The following is a 19,280-nucleotide window of genomic DNA, read 5'->3' on the forward strand; positions in this document are numbered from 1 at the left end:
GAAGATCCTTCAGATATGAGCTGCCTTCCATTTTCTAAGGTCTAACTAAACCAGATGTTCCCAACTTTAAGTATGCCTAAGAATCACTGCAGAGCTTATAAAAGCACAGATATGTTTCAGAGCAGTGAGGCTATTCTGTATGATACTACAATGGTGGATACATGTCATTATACATTTGTCTAAACTGATAATGTACAAAGAATGAACCCTAATGTAAACTATGAATTTGGGGTGATGATGATGGTGTCAATGTATGTTCATCAATTGTAATAAATATGCCACTCTGATGGGGGATGTTGATAGTGGGAGGAATTGTATGTAGGGGAAGGGAGTGTAAGGGAAATCTCTGTACCTTCTGTTGAATTTTGCTGTGGAACTAAAACTGCTCTAAACAATAAAGCCTGCTTAAAAAAACAGAAACACAAATTGCTGGGCCCCACCCAGAATCTCTGATTCAGCAGGCTGAAGGTGGGCCCTAAGAGTCTGCATTTTCTAACAACTTGCCACTGGCCTGGAACCATACTTTGAAAATTACTGGACTGCACAGTTACTTTAGCTGACTAGGTTGAGCATTTATGTGGACTTAGATTCTGGTGACCCTCTGGAAGTAGAGTAGCTGCAGGCAGAGAAGCCTACCATCCTGAATAGGGTCAAGAGCACCAATAGGTACTGTTATTGTAGATGGATCAGCAGCTGTTTTCAACTGGGAATCATGCTCTACTTCAAATGCCAGACAGGAAAGAGCTTGAGCTCTGAAATCAGTTGGATGTAGGTTAGAATCCCAGAGCTTTTACTTACTTTATCATGTTGATGGTCTTCTCATTTATAATTAGGGAAAGTGGGAGTACCACATACTCTACAGGACATAGTGAAGATTAAATAAGGTAAAGAATGTGGTACAATGTTAGTCTTTCTTGCCTTGCTTTAAAATAATCAGTGCATTGGCCACATATTGATAATGGTTAAAGCTGGGTAATGAGTACATGGGAGTCATTATACTGCCTTTTTTTTTTCTTCAGTGTATGTTGGAAATTTTTCATAAAAAAGCATAAAGAAAACCTGAATATCATATTAGGGAAAAAATTCCACAAAATTTTTTTCAGTGGCTCCCACTGTATATTTTGCAAAGTAGAAATTCTTCAGCAGGCATTGAAGATTCTTTACAATCTGGTCCCAACATAACTCTCTCTCATTAGCACCATCTCTCATCACTGTTCTCTGCATTATACTCTACATCCCAACTATACTGAGTCATTTTGGAAAATGACATTCACTTTCATGTTTCCAATGAAGTTACTCTCTTGGCCTAGAATGTCCTTCCCCCATTCTCTTCCACTTAAATACTTAAATGATAATAATAACGATGGTTAACACAGGCAACTAACATTTATTAATGGCTTACCGAGTTCCCAGTGCTTTACAAAACTGACTCAACTAGCTCTTCCTTAGCGTTCTCACAATGTTCTTCTATGTGCTATATGGGTATTATTGCAAATCATGGATTGAATCTTATTTAAGTAGGTGAGAGGAGGCCCAAGTGATCAGAAACCTTTTTCAACGGAGATTAATCTTAAAATATCTTTTTCAGCTATTCAACACCCAGAATTCCCTGAATTTTAATTACCACCTTTGCAAGGCTGTGATACTCATTAACCTGCACATGAACTCATTTTCTGGTGGGTAAGATAGCTGGAGGCCTTCTGGCCTGGGTGGATTACTGCTAGTGTGCATAGAGTTAATGCAGGAGATACAAAAATTAAGAAACAGCTGGAATTCAAAGCACAGGAAGTGGATGAAAACCCTATGATTTGCTCCAGCCCCCTGCCTTAAACTGCAATTGTCTGAACCAATGACAGCATCTAGAGATGAAGTTCAAAGCAATTCTGGATAGTACTGTCTCAACATGGTTTGTGATTAGAAGGCAGATTGCATAAATATTTATATGCAATTTGATTAAAAAGCCAATGATTAGAATAAAAATAGTACCAAAAATAGAACCAAAGAGCTTGAAAATGCTTTTTACAAACTCCCCATCATAATATTTAAAACACTACATTAAAACCGTTTATACACATGTCAGATTTTCCCAAAAGACCCTTAATTCCTTAAGAACAGGCAGCACTTTCTTCCCTTTATCCTATCCTTAGCAGAGAAGGCCTCTAATAAATGATTATTGAAATGAATCAAACTGAGAAGGGTCTGGGCTACAAAAGCAGACCCCAGTTGTATAAGAGGGAAAGTACCAAAGAAAGATTTTGAGAGTGAAGTAGAGAATGAGGCATTTATCTTAACTGGGTCACTTTTATTATGATGAAAAAAATAATATGTTGTGAAAGTTGATTATAAAAACTGGGTCATTCTTGTCATATCCAACTAAATCAACTGAGAGGCCAGGAGGAAAAAGCACTTAGGGCATATAATGTTGCTTTATGAATGTAATTCTCTGCAAGCCCACTGCTGAAACTGCCTGTGGTAACCTGAAACCAGTATTATCTAATAGCTACTGAAACAATCTGTTGTGACTCTAAGACTACCCACTTCTGTCTCTCACCAATCAGAGCTTGCCAGCTCCCCAAAACTTTACTAGTGTCAACCTTCTCTTTGTTCTTTGGACATAATGAAGATCACCCAATCTGTGTGCATGTCCCAAAATGCAACTCTTGTTTTCCAAATAAAACATTTTTTATTTAGAGATTCATCTCTGTATTTTCTTTGACTTCAACAATGTCATTGGCTGGGCGTGGTGGCTCACACCTGTAATCCCAGCAGTTTGGGATCAGGCGGATCACCTAAGGACAGGAGTTTGTAACCAGCCTCACCAACAAGGTAAAACCCTATCTCTACAATACAAGAATTAGCTGGGCGTGGTGGTGCCCATCCATACTCCCAACTATTTGGGAGGCTGACGCATGAGAATTGCTAGAACCTGGGAGGGAGGCTACAGTAAGCCAAGATCGTGCCACTGCACTCCAGCCTGGGTGACAGAGCGAGACTCTGTCTCAAAAACAAAACAACAAAATGTAACTATTCAGACTGACACAACTTTTTAATTTTTAAAGGGTAGCAGGGGTTGAGGAGGAGGGAGGGATGGCTAAAGGGTATGAAAGAAATTATAGAATAAGACCTACTATTTGATAGCATAATAGGGTGACTATAGTCAATCATAATTGTACATTTTAAAATAACTTAGAGTGTAATTTGATTGTAACTCAAGTGACAAATGCTTGAGGGGATGGATACCCCACTCCCCATGATGTGCTTATTTCACACTGCATGCCTGTATCAAAACATCTCATGTGCCTCACAAATATACATATATACACCTACTATGTACCCACAAAAATTAATTTTTTTTTTTGAAAGGGAGTCTCGCTGTGTCGCCTAGACTGGAGTGCAGTGGTGCAATCAGGGCTCACTGCAACCTCTGCCTCCCAGATTCAAGTGATTCTCCTGTCTCAGCCTCCTGAATAGCTGGTATTATAGGCTTGCACCACCACGCACAACTAATTTATTTATTTTTTTAATTTTTATTTATTTATTTTTTTAGTAGAGATGAGGTTTCACCATATTCATGGGTCAGGCTGGTCTCGAGCTCCAGACCTCAAGTGATCCATCTGCCTCAGCCTCCTAAAGTGCTGGGACTACAGGTGTGAGCCACCATGCCCGGCCTTTAATTTTTTTTTTTAATAAAATAAAAAATTTAAAAAACAATTTAAAAAAATAATTTCTAATTTTTAAAAATCTTCTGGCCATGCATGGTGGCTCACGCCCATAATCCCAGCACTTCTGGAGGCCGAGGTGGGTGGATCATGAGGTCAGGAGCTCGAGACCAGCCTGGCCAAGATGGTGAAACCCCATCTCTACTAAAAATACAAAAATTAGCCAGGTGCAGTGGCAGGCACCTGTAATCCCAGCTACTCGGGAGGTTGAGTTAGGAGAATTGCTTGAACTCGGGAGGTGGAGCTTGCACTGAGCCGAGATCGCGCCACTGCACTCTAGTCTGGGTGACAGAGCAAGACTCTGTCTCAAAAAAACAAAAAACTCTTCTTACATCTTGCATAACAGTATTCAACAAACGGCTATCAAATAGAATTGCACAGACAAACAGACAAGATCAGGTGGCTATGCGTATATTCTTCACAAGATCTTGCAATAGCGTTCTGGGTCAACGTTCTTGTTTCATTGTTGTTTTAAATTTTTATCAGACTGACTTATATTTTGACTAGACGCTACTTCCCTCCTCTGACTTTCAAACCTGTGCATCAAACTGCCTCTTAGACTGAATCATTCTCTTTTCCACCTGCTTTTCTTTTTGGGTTCCTCAGTGTGTGATGCCACTATTCACTTGCCTGCCTGTGGCAGAAACCTGGAAGTCAAGATTTACTTTTCCCTCTGTCTTATCCCCCACATACTGTTAATTACTAAATCTTACTGATTCCACTTCTTAAATATTAACCAAACCCATCCCCTCCTCCTGATCTCCACAGCTACTCCCCTCTGGTCATCCTGTCTCATCCGGATTATTGCAGCAATCTCCTGTTGCCCTGCATCCAACTCTCCCTCTTAACCAACTAATTTCCACACTGCAAGCTAGGAGGATGTTTCTAAATTGTGTATTTTACTTGACTGCTCTACACTGTTCACTGGCTACCCATCACATCTAGGAAAAGGCTTTTAAAAAAATCATTATGGACCACATTATCTGCACTTGGCATACCTCTTCAGCTGCTTCACTTATTACTCACTCCCCATTCTCCTTCCCTATTACACTTTCTCTACAATGCACAGTTTTTGGCTTCTCCAATATTCCTTTTTTGCCTCTGTGCTTTCACACATTCTTTTCTTCTGCCTTGACTACTCTCTGCTTTCTCTCCTGTGGTCTGGTTCACTCTTATTAGTCTTAGTATCTTCACTTAATCATCTACTTGGATATCTCTGTTGTCTTTTTGCTTCATAATTCCTGATCATAGCATACAACCTCATGCTGGTGATATTTGTTTGTATGTCCCTCTTTTTGTTTAAGTTCCATAAAGGGAGGCATCAGGTCTGTTTACCATTCCATCTTCTGTGTTGAGTATAGAGTTTGGCATACTGGTAGTGCTCAATAAATATCTGTTCAATAAATAACACCAATCGGAATTCACATGATTACAAAAAATGAATAAACCTATACTTGAGCCCCATGACTGAGAAATCTAATGATATTACCTAACATCTATAAAACTGTATACAAGTTAAAGGAGTAACTGATTTCACAAAACTCTAATTCAGTAATTTTCAAATATTTTCAGTAGTGGCATCTTTTTATATGGAATTCCAAGACATAAAATATATATAACCTTGTAAGCCTTCTTTCTTCTAGCAACAGATCCTGCTCTCCTGACCTCAGGGATAAACTTGCAGGGTAGGTAGATATGCAAGACACAACCTCCAACCACTGTCCTCTGCCCCTAATTACTGGGCAGAGGTGGTCCCTTGACCTAAATTAGGTCATCCCTGGGATAGACGCTGAAAGATTAGTCCAAAATGGCCTCTCCTTCCCACCAAATGGTTATTCTTCCTAGCAAGCAGATAGTGCCTATCTGTAGTGGGAAAGAATTGAACCAACTCACAGAGAAAAGCAGTGATGAGAAATTTGGCAAAGTGAAGATAGGAATGGTGGACAGAGGACAGGGGCAGTGTCCTTGAATTGGGTAGTTCTTGAGCAAGCACCATCTCATCCTTTCTGTGATCTGGTTACCTGAGCCAACAAATTCCTCTGTTTTGCCTAAGCTACTTTGATTGGGTCATTGTTATTTGCAATCAAAAGACTTTTTACTAAAGAGTAATAAATGATACCCAACTTATATTAGCCATATCCAAATTGTGTCTTTTGGTTGCATTGTAAGGAAAAAAAGTTGACTCACATGGACAATTAATTGCAAGTAATAATAATTCAATTGCTTGCCTTACTATTCCTGGTTCTCTTCAATTAAATAGATCTCAAAGCTTAAAGTAGACAATTTTCATGTCAAAGCTGAATTGCAAATACAACCCAAAAGTTGCATACATTTCTTACAAATTTAAAGTAAAGTAAAAACTATTTATTGCCAGGTACAGTGGCTCATGCCTGTAATTTCAACACTTTTGGAGGCTTAAGTGGGTGTATCACTTGAGCCCAGGAGTTCAAGACTAACTTGGGCAACATAGCAAGACTCCATCTCTACAAAGAATACAAAAATTAGCCAGGTGTGGTGGTATGTGGCTGTAGTCCCAGCTATTCAGGAGGTTGAGGTAGGAGGACTGCCTGAGCCCAGGAGGTTGAGGCTGCAGTGAGCCATGATCATGCCACTGCACTCCAGCCTGGGCAACAGAGTAAGATGCTGTCTCAAAAAAAAAAAAAGAAAAAAAAAAGAGCTATTTAAAGCTTACAACAAATCATAAAAGTATCATAACAATAACAGTTTGAGAAGGGCACATATTATGAAGATGCATCTGTATCTTGCCTAGCATTTTACATTTAAATGAGCAAAGCACAATAATGTTCTTAAAGTACACTTGTTTGTTTAAGTGAACAGATATGCACAAATTTCAATTCAAAGAGACCTGTGTGAAGAGCCATGCTTTTTTGTTTGTTTGTTTGTTTGTGAGACGGAGTCTTACTCTGTCGCTCAGGCTGGTGTGCAGTGGCACCATCTCGGCTCACTACAACCTCCACCTCCCAGGTTCAAGAGATTCTCCTGGCTCAGCCTCCTGAGTAGCTGGGATTACAGGTGCACACCACCACACCTGGCTAATTATTGTATTTTTTTAAAGTAGAGACGAGGTTTCACTATGTTGGCCAGGCTGGTCTCAAACTCCTGACCTCAGGTAATCCACTTGCCTCGGCCTCCCAAAGTGCTGGGATCATAGGCATGAGCTGCTGCCCTTGGCCGTAAATTTCTTAATCAATGATAGAATTCACATATGTATGCTCAGAAATGGCAGGATAAGCATTCTTTCAAGGTTTATATAAATGTGAGTTAATCCGGCAGTATGAACTCCTTGGTGGTCTCCAATATGCAAAAACTTGGTAGGTAATTTATCCAAATATACTTTAAAAAAATAGCCAAACTTTTTGACTATTTGATACAAATTTTTAGGGGAATAATTCTGTAATAATTGAGAAACTGAGAAACCATGGGACCTTTGACCAGCCATATGTTTTAATGACCCAGCAATGTTTTTAAACAATTGAATTTGAATGCCTTTAAGCAGCCACGTTCTTTCCAGGTAGCTATTAGGCCACACAGTCCCTTACACATTACCTCTGCCCTCCTTATTCATTTGACCTACTTGATCCCTAAAATCAGTTGAGTTCGGAACCCCAACTCCCAAACTCATAATGTTAAATACTCAAAATAGTGAAGAAAAAAAAAAAAAGGAATATTCTAAGGACAAATTCAAAAACTTAGAAATCTGGAATGCTCCACCGAACATGTATTTTACAGCAAAGTGTAAATGTCCCAGAACTTGTTTGAAGAAGAAGATGATGATGAATTAGGAGGGAAAATGGGTCATTTTCCTAAGCATTTGATGTAATTTCCCCTAAAGGAAGAACTTTAAACAGTCCCCTCCTTATTTAGATCCAGGAAGGGCACAGATTCTTTAGCAATAAAGTTATGCTGAAATCCCTTGAGTTTCCTTAATGCAGCCTAGAAAAACAAACTCTTCTTTTCTGAGAGCAATGGGCATTTCTAAAATAGCCTTTGGTAAACGTCAAGGATATAAATATGAAGATGATGGTAAATGTGAGTTGTCTTAAAATTAAATCATGAAATTCTACAGTCTTTCTTTGCTGATATTGGAAGAAAACACTGATTGCCTCTTGCTTTTGTTCATCTTTTTCAGAAGACCCCAAGCTACACCTAATCAGGTTAAAAAGAGAAAGGAGCTTTCTACAAATTTAAAGAAATCGAAACAAGTACTGGGCTGTATTTACATTACTGTAAATATCTTCATATGTAGTTGAATTTGTCAATTGATATAAAGTAAAATCTGAAACATATCACCTAATTTTTTATGTGGTTGTTTTATTTAAAAGCACTGAGTTACTTTAGGTTACTTCAGGTTCTGTGAAAGAGGAAACAAATAAGGAAGTTTATGTCTGTAAATTACAAAACCAGGAAAGGAAAATTTCAATGCTGTTTTTCTGTAAAGTTTGTGTTATCCTCTTGCATTACTACTAGCATGCAAGATAAGTCAGATGCCTGAAAAAGGTCTGCTGTACTACTTATGCTCACCTAGTTGTGAGTGTGCTAAAACCACATAATGTTTAGGTTGCCATCTCAAAACAGTATGGGCAGTAGAAAACCTTGAACGATATATACTTTCATTCAAACCCCAGTTCTACCACTCACTAGCAACCATCACTCTGGGAAGACACTGACCATTCTTGAGCTTTCCATTCCTTATCTGACAGAATCATAAGAGTATGGTATGTGTAAATGGTGGTTATTAAAATAATAGGGCTTAAGCATTTCTATATTCTACCAGAGAATTTCATCTATCTCCCTTGTAAGACTATAGTAAGGAATTTTGGTTACAGACTTGGTTTTTGAGTCTGACTCTATTATGTACTTGAGCAGTAGAAATGCTCTAAGTCTGTTACCTTAACTATAAAATAATTAAAACATAGCATCTTCTTAAGAGGTCTGTTAAATCAATTTTTTCTATGTACCATTTTAATTCCCTTGTTTCTTTTACTATATATTTTGGCATGGTTGCCTGGGAATTATCAGTGTGATTTTGTCAAACTCAAGAATCTTGACCAGGCGCCATGGCTCATGCCTGTAATCCCAGTACTTTGGAAGCCCAAGATGGGAGGCTTGCTTGAGGCCAGGAGTTGGAGACCAGCCTGGTCAACATAGCAAGATTCCATCTCTAATTTAGAAAAGAAATAATAATTTTTAAAAAAGAATCTCAATTGACTGACCTTTAAATTCAGATTCTCCCTTCTGCCAACTTAACTTTGCTGCTGAACACTTTTAGTATATCTTTATTTCAGTTATTGTATTTTTAACTCCAGAATTTCTATTTGATTCCTTTTCATAATTTGTATCTCTTTGATGATATTCTTTACTTGGTGAGATATCATTCTCATACTTTCCTTCAGTTCTTCAGACATGGTTTCCTTAGCTCTTTGATATATATTAAAAATCGGCAATTTAAAATCTTTGTCTAGTAAGTCCAATGTATGAACTTCCTTGGAGACAGTTTCCCTTGTCTCCTTTTTTTCCTGTGTATGGGCTATATATTCCCATTTCTTTACATGCTTCATAATCTTGTTAAAAATTAAACATTTAAATAGCAGATTTCTGCTCTCCAACCATGCCATCCGATAGCAAAGAGGAGTTCTTCCTTAGCTGTGGTCCTGATAAAGAACAGAATATGAACACAGTTGCATAGCTGGAGGCAGACAGAGCCAGAGGACCAAAGGCTTGATGAAGGAACTCTCAAGGCTTTTGGGGAAACTAAAATAGAAGTTTAGATATTTAGGTATCTAAATCAGAAAAACGTATATATTAGACAGTAAATATGATTGCTGCAAATAAAAAAATTCTTGGCATTTCAGTTTAGTCTGAGAATTTTCCTATATTCATCTTTTGGCCATATTATTTAAATGGTCTCTTGTATGTGCATTTTTGACATCAAAGTATTGAACTGACAGAAAGCATTTAGCACGAAGAAATATAAAGTCTTAGTGTTAGTTCAGGAGACAATATCTCTGATGCTGGCCAATTCAAGTATTCCTTACATTGACATTTTAGGGGAGAGTTAATATACATTTCATGGACATATGGGACCATTAACGGAAAGGCAAGATCTGATCTCTTTAGATGTTTCCATTGCTCTCTTCTAAAATAACAACTGGCAGTTGCATTAAACACGGCGTGATCCTTTACAGCCCCAAGACAGCCTCTAACTGGAACAATCTCACATGTATGGTATACTCACAAATGATAGCTAAATTTCTTTTTAAATTTATTTTATTTTATTTTATTTTTGAGATTGGAGTCTTGCTCTGTTGCCAGGCTGGAGTGCAGTGGCGCCATCTTGGCTCACTGCAACCTCTGCGTCCTGGGTTCAAGTGATTCTCCTGCCTCAGCCTCCCGAGTAGCTGGGACTACAGGCGCGCGCCACCATGCCCAGCTAATTTTTGTATTTTTAGTAGAGATGGGGTTTCACCATGTTGGTCAGGATGGTCTCAATCGCTTCACCTTGTGATCCGCCTGCCTCGGCCTCCCAAAGTGCTGGGATTATCGGCGTGAGCCACTGAGCCTGGCCTTATCTTATTTTTTTAAAGACAAGGTTTCACCATGCTGCCCAAGCTGGTCTCGAACTCCTAAGCTCAACGCCTGCCTTGGCCTCTCAAAGTTCTAGGACTACAGGCATGAGCCACAGCGCCCAGCCTGACAGCTAAATTTCTTTGCACCTGCCTTATCTATGCAACTCAGGATATTATGACAAAAAAACCTTATGATAAGCACAATAATAATTATATTCAAAAATTCAGTTTGATATATATATGTGTGTGTGTATATATATATATATATATATATATATATTTTTTTTTTTTTTTTTTTTTTTTTTTTTTTTTTTTTTTGGAGACAGAGTCTCGCTGTCACCCAGGCTGGAGTGCAGTGGCACAATCTTGGCTCACAGCAAGCTCCACCTCCCAGGTTCACACCATTCTCCTGCCTCAGCCTCCCGAGTAGCTGGGACTACAGGTGCCTGCCACCACGCCTGGATAATTTTTTGTATTTTTAGTAGAGATGGCGTTTCACCATTTTAGCCAGGATGGTCTTGATCTCCTGACCTCGTGATCCGCCCACCTCGGCCTCCCAAAGTGCTGGGATTACAGGCGTGAGCCACTGTGCCTGGCCAAAATATGTTTTTAGAACCTACTCCGTGCCAAGAACTATGCTAAGCATTAACTCTGTTTGTCTATGTGCTTTTGAATACATAACCATGAGAACCTGGGCAAGCAGTGGAAACAAAAATGTAACACAGGATAATTTCAATTATACAGGGTGCTAGAAGAGAGGCACCTAGACAAACATGAGGGTTTAAAAATGATTTTCTATAGGAAATAATATCTGAGTGCAACCAATTATGCTAGGCACCATGGGAAATACAGAACATAAGATAAAATACGTGAAACAATTAAAGAATAATGTAGCTGTTAATATAATTTAAAATAAGAGTAAGCGTTATGTCTGAATGTTAAGGGAAACAACAGAATAATGCTGGCTGGAGTTTTCAGGGAGTCTGTCTCTAAGGAGTATGTCTAAGGAGTATGACATGAATTGAGATAGGAGGAGAGCATTCCAGGTAGGAAAATACATCCCCAGCACCCTCAATGGCAGAATTTAGTTACCTGCAGTAAATAAATGAAGAGTGCTGAAGGTAAGACTGGGGCAGTATTATCCAGATTACGAAGGAGTTTTTTGGTTTTTTTTTTTGAGATGGAGTTTTGCTCTTGTTGCCCAGACTGGAGTGCAATGGCGCGATCTCAGCTTACTGCAACCTCTGTCTCCCGGGTTCAAGTGATTCTCGAGTTTGAATTCCAAGATTTATACTTGAATTTTATGTCAGCCAGTTGAGACTATTAGACAAGGCTATTAGCAGAAGTTCAAGAAACCTGGCATAGCTAGAAGAACTGAGAAAGTTTCAAAGATCGAGACAAGAAGGGTCTAGGATAGTTAAAGGTATTCAAAGCAGTAGCCGGTTTGGGGAGAATTTGCCTTCTATTCTCTTCCTTGCTGGTGTCTAGGTATGCCCACAGCCAGCAAAACAAGTCAGGGATTTGCAGGGTGTCCTTTTCCAGACAGAATGAGAGGCGAGCAGATCATAGCATCTCACCAGATGGAGAAGCTTAGGCATCTTCTAGCAAGTGGTGGAAGTCTCTACAGGTTTGTCCGGAGAGGGTCAATTTTCATCATTCTTTTACTTGTATTCTACAGAAACAGTGGAAAGGAACCTGTCTTGAAAGTCCTTCAGAATTACATTAGTCACAGTTTTCATTAACAGAATAGTTTGCCGGGCGCGGTGGCTCAAGCCTGTAATCCCAGCACTTTGGGAGGCCGAGACGGGCGGATCACGAGGTCAGGAGATCGAGACCATCCTGGCTAACACGGTGAAACCCCGTCTCCACTAAAAAATACAAAAAATTAGCCGGGCGAAGTGGTGGGCGCCTGTAGTCCCAGCTACTTGGGAGGCTGAGGCAGGAGAATGGCGTGAACCCGGGAGGCGGAGCTTGCAGTGAGCTGAGATCCGGCCACTGCACTCCAACCTGGGCGACAGAGCGAGACTCTGTCTCGGAAAAAAAAACAAAAAAACAAAAAAACAGAATAGTTCAGTTCTAAACTACTGAAAAAAATCGTTATCAAGCTAATCCAAGACTAATTTATCATTTTGATTTTTGTTTTCTTAATTAATTCATTTGGTTTTAAAATGGTTTCTGAATTGCACTCTAAAGCTGATTTAAGATTATAAATATTTTCTAAAAAAATATAATAAGGATAAAGTCACAGAAGTTTTGGTCTTTACATAATAAAAGTGGCCTCTGAGCTACTAAACAAACAATGCGGGATATTTTCAAATTTTAATACAGTAGCCAAACTGTACTTTTTTGGGGGTATATGGTTATTCAGAATATCAAATCTTTCAAGAACAGAGCCTATGAAAAAAAGAATCTGTTTCCTTATTATAAACACTCACATGTCCATTCTAAAGTCAATTCCAGCAAAAACTTGTGCTGTGCTCAGCAATAGTTGAATCACAGAAAAAAACATTAGCAGAGGACATTCAGGAAGGAAGGAAGGTCAAGAAAGACAGGATTCACTTCTCAGCAGCATGACAGTAATTCCCCCCTAAAAATTATAACCAAGCATTTTCCCCCCAGTCAGTAAGATTGTGGTGGCAACAAATTGGGTCTCACAAACCTTTCTAAGGAATGGCTTTTTAATTATTAAACAAAAATTAAGTTTCAACTTCCATGTTCCACAGTTTAATGGTATCTACAATTATAACTTAATTTTCTCTAGAGAGTTATAGAGATTTATTCAGATGTTAAAAGCTGCCTGTTTGATGAATACATTTCAGTTTCTCAGTTAGAATTTGATCACTGAGAAAATTCTCTGGCTTATAGGAAATCTTTGAAGACAGTTGATGGCTCTTTCTTTTCCTTTTTTCTTTTTGAGATAGGGTCTTGCTCTGTCACCCAGGCTGGAGTGCAGTGGTACAATCTAGGCTCACTGCAATCCCTGCCTCCTGGGTTCAAGTGATTCTCATGCCTCAGCCTCTCAAGCAGCTGGGATTACAGATGCCCACCAAGACACTCAGCTAATTTTTGTATTTTTAGTAGAGATGGGGTTTCACCATATTTGTCAGGCTGGTCTTGAACTCCTGACCTCAAGTGATCTGCCCACCTTGGCCTCTCAAGTGTTGGGATTACAGGCGTGAGCTACCATGCCTGGCCTTGATGGCTCTTTCTATAACCAAGTAGTAACGTTCCAGGGAATTTCTTCGAGAACATCTGCTTGTACAGTCCCCTCTCTCCGGCAAGAGCCCCTAGTGTTTTATGCGGCAGTGCTATATAGCCTGTGTAGAAAATGCAAGCAAATCCAAATTGAAAAGGCATTTATGGCCTATCATAGGTGACTCTTGGGTCTAATTTCATAGAAGCAGGACAAATAAAATTCAGCCCCAAGTTGGAATCAGCTTTGCCATCATCCTTAGCCTTTTAAACTCATCACTAACAAGATTCTAAATACCGAAAGCCTCACAATATCTAAATGGGGCTTTGTGTGTTTATATTATGCTTACCACAAATGCATCACACTTTCAATACTGAAGGGCCTTTTATAAAGCATGTTAGTATTTTAGTTGATGTAAATAGGTTTGACTAGAAACATGCTAGTCTCTAAAATGCAGTTACCAAGTATTTTTTTAATATTAAAGGAAATAATATATGTAAGGAGGTTAGTATAATATGTGGCAATAAATAGTCAGTAAATAAGTTATTTTCCTTTCTGTCTGGCGGTAGCCATCAGGTAAGCCAAGATGGGTGCATACCCGCACATCCAGGAGCTATGGAGAAAGAAGCAGTCTCACATCATGCGCTTTCTTCTGAGGGTCAGCTGCCGGCAGTACCACCAGCTCTCTGCTCTCCACAGGGCTCCCCACCCCACCCAGCCTGATAAAGTGTGCTGCCCGGGCTGCAAGGCCAAGCAAGGTTACGTTATATATAGGATTCGTGTTCTCCGTGGTGGCCGAAAACGCCCAGTTCCTAAGGGTGTGACTAACGGCAAGCCTGTTCATCATGGTGTTAACCAGCTAAAGTTTGTCTGAAGCCTTCAGTTCGTTGCAGAGGAGTGAGCTGGACACCACTGTGGGGCTCTGAGAGTCCTGAATTCTTACTGGGATGGTGAAGATTCCACACACAAATTTTTTGAGGTTATCCTCATTGATCCATTCCATAAAGCTATCAGAAGAAATCCTGACACCCAATGAATCACCAAACCAGTCCACAAGCACAGGGAAATGCATGGGCTGACATCTACAGGCCAAAAGAGCCATGGGCTTGGAAAGGGCCATTAAGTTCCACCACGCTATTGGTGGTTCTCACCGGGCAGCTTAGAGAAGGCGCAATACTCTCCAGCTCCACCGTTACCACTAATATAAGTAAAGTTTGTAAAATTCATACCTAATAAACAATTTAGGACAGTCAAAAAAATAAATAAATAAGCTATTTTAATATTTTTATTCTCCTTCAAGGGACCAGAGGCCACATGAGTCTTGTTCACTATGTGTCCCCAGTAAATGACACATAGAATGACAGTAAATATTTGTTAAATTATGAATTAATGAATGGCCTCAAATAAAAACCTTTGCTAACAGTCACTGAATCCCACATGTCCAAAATAGTATCTAAGAGGATATAAAAACTATACTTAAATTATAATTTATATAATTTTTATATTTATAAAAATATAAATTATAAATTATGTTGGATGTCAATTTGCTTAGTATAAAATATAGACTCCAACTCTATTAATATATTATTACTTATTACTTTATCATTAATTGTTTTGTTCTTTTATTGATCTATCCTTTAACTCATTTTTACTAGTCAGAAGAGTTGTTTAAACAACATGAAATAATGTTCAATTTGTTAGTAAGCAAAAAATTAAAAATTAAGAATTTTTTACCTTCATCCAGATGGTTGCTCACATATGTACATTTGTTTAAATACAAAACACAGTTTTGACAAGGGTGCAAGGATAGGCACTTTCATACACTGCTTTCAGAAGCATATATTGAGATAATCTTTTTGAATCAGTTAGCCAAATGAAAAGTATTAACCAATCTTTGTTTTTGACCAGGGAATGCAGCTTTTAAAAAAGATATCTTAAGGAAGTTATCAAAGAGGTGTATAAAGATTTGTAAAAAAGAACCTTCACTAAAAACCATAAAAAAAGCTTTATAAAAGCATAAAAAAGAGTAAGAAAATTAATGGCATATTAATATGATCAAATACTATGCAGTTATTAAAATCACATTTTCAAGTAACGTGTAAAGGCAGTGATACAGTTTAAATTTTTTGTCCCCTCAACATCTCATGTTGAAATGTGATCTCCAAGGTTGGAGGTGGGCCTAGTAGGGGGTGTCTGTGTCATGGGGCAGATCCCTCATGAATGGCTGGCTGCTGTCCTCACAGTAATGAGAGCATTCTCACTCTATGAGTTCATGCTAGAGCTGGCTGTTTAAAAGAGCCTGGCAGCTCCCTCCTCTCTTGCTCCTCTCTTGCCATATACCATGCGGTCCTCCACTTTGCCTTCTGCCATGATTGTAAGCTTCCTGAGGCCTTACCAGAAGCAGATGCCAGCACCATGCTCTCTGTACAGTCTGCAGGACTGTAAGCCAAAATAAACCTCTTTTCTTTATATTACCCAGCCTCATGTATTTCTTTAAAGCAATGCAAATGGGCTAACACACGCAGGAATAGCTCAGAATGTATTTAATGTGAAAAAAGGAAAGGACTTAGGTATGTAACAATTTTGAAACATGTATATGCAATATATGCATAGGAAAGATTAGAAGGATATGCCAAGATTACAGTAAGAGTGGTTTACTCTTACAATGTGAAGTTATTTTAAATTTATCTTTAGGTTTTCTGTACTTTTCAAATTTTATTTTGGTACTTTGGTAATCAAACAGAAAATACATACTTTATAAAAATTAAAAAGTACTGACAAACATGCTATAGAATGCTATGGTATATGCTATGCTATTCATTTTATTTTATTTTTATTATGGCTATCCTAGAGGGTGTGAAGTCATATCTCATTGTTTTGTTTTTAGACACAGGGTCTCGCTCTATGACCCAGGCTGGAGTGCAGTGGTTTGATCATAGTTCTCTGCAGCTTCAAACTCTTGGACTTAAGCAATCCTCCCACCTCAGGCTTCCAAATAGTTAGGACTACAGGTGCATACTTCCAGAAGTGCTGGGATTATAGGTGTGAGCCACCATGCCTGGCTAAATCACAGATTCATTAATACTGACTTTCCTTTTTCTTTGAGATGGAGTTTCGCTCTTGTTGCTCACGCTGGAGTGCAATGGTGCGATCTCAGCTCACTGCAACCTCTGCCTCCCAGGTTCAAGCAATTCTCCTTCCTTAGCCTCCCGGGTAGCTAGGATTACAGGCACGTACCACCATGCCCGGCTAATTTTTTGTATTTTTAGTAGAAATGGGGTTTCCCCACGTTAGCTCGGCTGGTCTCGAACTCCTGACCTCAGGTGATCTGCCCACCTCTACCTCCCAAAGTGCTGGGATTACAGGCATGAGCCACCTTGCCTGGCCCTGACTTTTATATTTACTATCCACATTTAACACTTCTTTCAACTTCAACCTACGTAATTCAACTATAGTTAGGATTAACTGAGGACTACTGAATAGAATTCCAAGATGCTTGATGGAGAGGTTTGGGTAGGAAAGGATTAGTGAGACACTGAATCAGGAAAAAGGCAGCACAGAACAGCATGGATTATGGGAAAACAGTAGATGTGAAATTCACATTACCTTGGTTATTTATTAATAGCTTTAATGAAAGGGAAGGAAATTGAAGAGACTGACAGGTGAGGAGATGAAGGGCACAGAGATGGAAATGAGAATTCCCTGGGTCAGTCTATTTGACTTTTGAACATATATGTTTTAAGTGTTTTACATATTTAAAATATAAAATTATATTGGCTGTTCTGTTCACTGACTCAGGCACTCAGAATGATACCTCACACTTAGTATTTATTCAAGAAATATTTGCTGAATAAGATACATTAACATTATATTTTGATATTTTATTAGTTCATTAACTGCAAGAAGTTTCAGTTAGCACATCTATAATTAAATATTTGTTCTAAGGCATGTAAAAATATTGTAAACCACTACACTAAGAACATATGAAGATAAACTGAATATTAAATACTCACACTTTAATCACTATTCATTGTGATGCTGCCAACTTTAACTTCTATTGCATGACATGGAGTTAAAACTAGATAATTACATGGTCAATAATTACAATGCTCAAAATGTCAATACCTGCCAATATCCTCTAACGCAAGTCTGTAAAATTGGTATTGTGGAAGTATCTAGCATATTTTACCTTTAAAATACGATGGTATAAACAGAGTAATAGCTACCATTTACAGAAAATCTATTATATTCCAGGAGCTTTGTGCAGTAACTGTACTTTTTACAACCACCCTTAAGGTAGACAACATTTTCATTTTACAGAGCAGGAACCTGAGTCCCAAGATGTTAAGTATAATGCCCAGGGAAAGTTTTCAAGCTTAAGTAACATTCATATTCACAAGACTACTCAGAAGGATGTAGGACAAAAATGACTGCCTGCCAACAAGGCAGCACCAGGTGCTCCTCTTTGTGGGACTAGTCTTTGCAGCCATCTATGCAATAGCTCACCCAGCTACCCAAGAGCTATTCTCCTTGTGTCCCAGCCCACTTTCCCAGGCCCCAGGTGAGATTCAGGTCCAAGAAAATGGGACTCACATCAGTGGATCTGGGAGTCACTCTAGTTTAACAGCTGCATGCCCCATGGGGCCAACATCTCTTAACAACAATGTTATAGGTACAAAGCATTTTCCAATATATCTTATGCCTCATTAAGGGCTTTAAACCAAGTGGAAGACCTAGGTTTATGTTCAAGTTTATTTAAACTTCCCTTGGGTAAGAAATTCAGTGCGTCACAAGAGAAGCTTGAATTCTTCTCTTCCAGACTCACACTCAGGCCCACGTCTGGCCAAGAGGAGCAGAACTGAAGAGGTTTTCCCACAACAATGGTTGATCTACAAAAATCCGCTTACCCTCTCCCATTTAGTGTCCCCTCTGACTTGTGATACACACTTACAAGCTGTCTGACTAGAATTAAAGCCAAAGTCAGTGTTTACTTGACTCACATAGGAATTGACCACAAGATCTTATTCTAAGCAATGAACTAATCAACCAGAGTCACCAAGTCTAGCAAGAAATGGGTATATTATAATAAAAGATTAATAGCCACACCACTATACCGCTGGTCCTAGGGATGTGTAGGAACTCCCATCCTCCAGCATATTCTGTTGGAATAGCCCTTACTTTAAATGTCCCAAAAGTTAGTCCACAGATTTCTCTGAGTATAAATTACAGTGTGCTAAAATCATTAGTTAAAAAAACACACTGAAAACATAATTTTCTGATTACAGAATACATGCTCAATAAAGAACGTTAAATACAGAAAAATCCAAAGAAAACAAAAATCACAGGTAATCGCACATAAATATGGGAACATTAACTTATAAAACAGACTTTAAAAATAAATTCAGGACTATATTTTACATATTATTTATGATTCTCATTTTAATTAGTTAATACAGTGTTAACATTTTCCATGGCACTATAATGGTATAATCTATACAACATATAATTTTTATGACATCGTTTGGATATTATACATTTTTTGTTTGTTTTGTTTTGTTTTTTTGAGATGAAGTCTTACTCTGTCGCCCAGGATGGAGTGCAGTGGTGTGATCTCAGCTCACTGCAACCTCCACCTCCCAGTTTCAAGCAATTCTTCTGCCTCAGCCTCCTGATTAGCTGGGATTACAGGTGTGTGCCACCAGGCCTGGCTAATTTTTGTATTTTTAGTAGAGATGGGGTTTTGCCATGTGGGCCAGGCTGGTCTTGAACTCCTGGACTCAA

General features: G+C 38.8%; 1 protein-coding gene and 1 pseudogene across 2 annotated transcripts in view; one reads left to right on the forward strand and one right to left on the reverse strand.

Annotated features, from left to right (window-relative positions):
- The window catches only part of FCHSD2 (FCH and double SH3 domains 2), a 318,513-nt gene that overhangs the window by 89,189 nt on the left and 210,044 nt on the right, over positions 1-19,280 (reverse strand). The window lies entirely within an intron of this gene.
- Positions 12,572-14,766, forward strand: LOC103248008 (large ribosomal subunit protein eL15-like; annotated as a pseudogene).

This window comes from Chlorocebus sabaeus, chromosome 1 (genome assembly GCF_047675955.1).
Source record: "Chlorocebus sabaeus isolate Y175 chromosome 1, mChlSab1.0.hap1, whole genome shotgun sequence".
Lineage (NCBI taxonomy): Eukaryota > Metazoa > Chordata > Mammalia > Primates > Cercopithecidae > Chlorocebus > Chlorocebus sabaeus.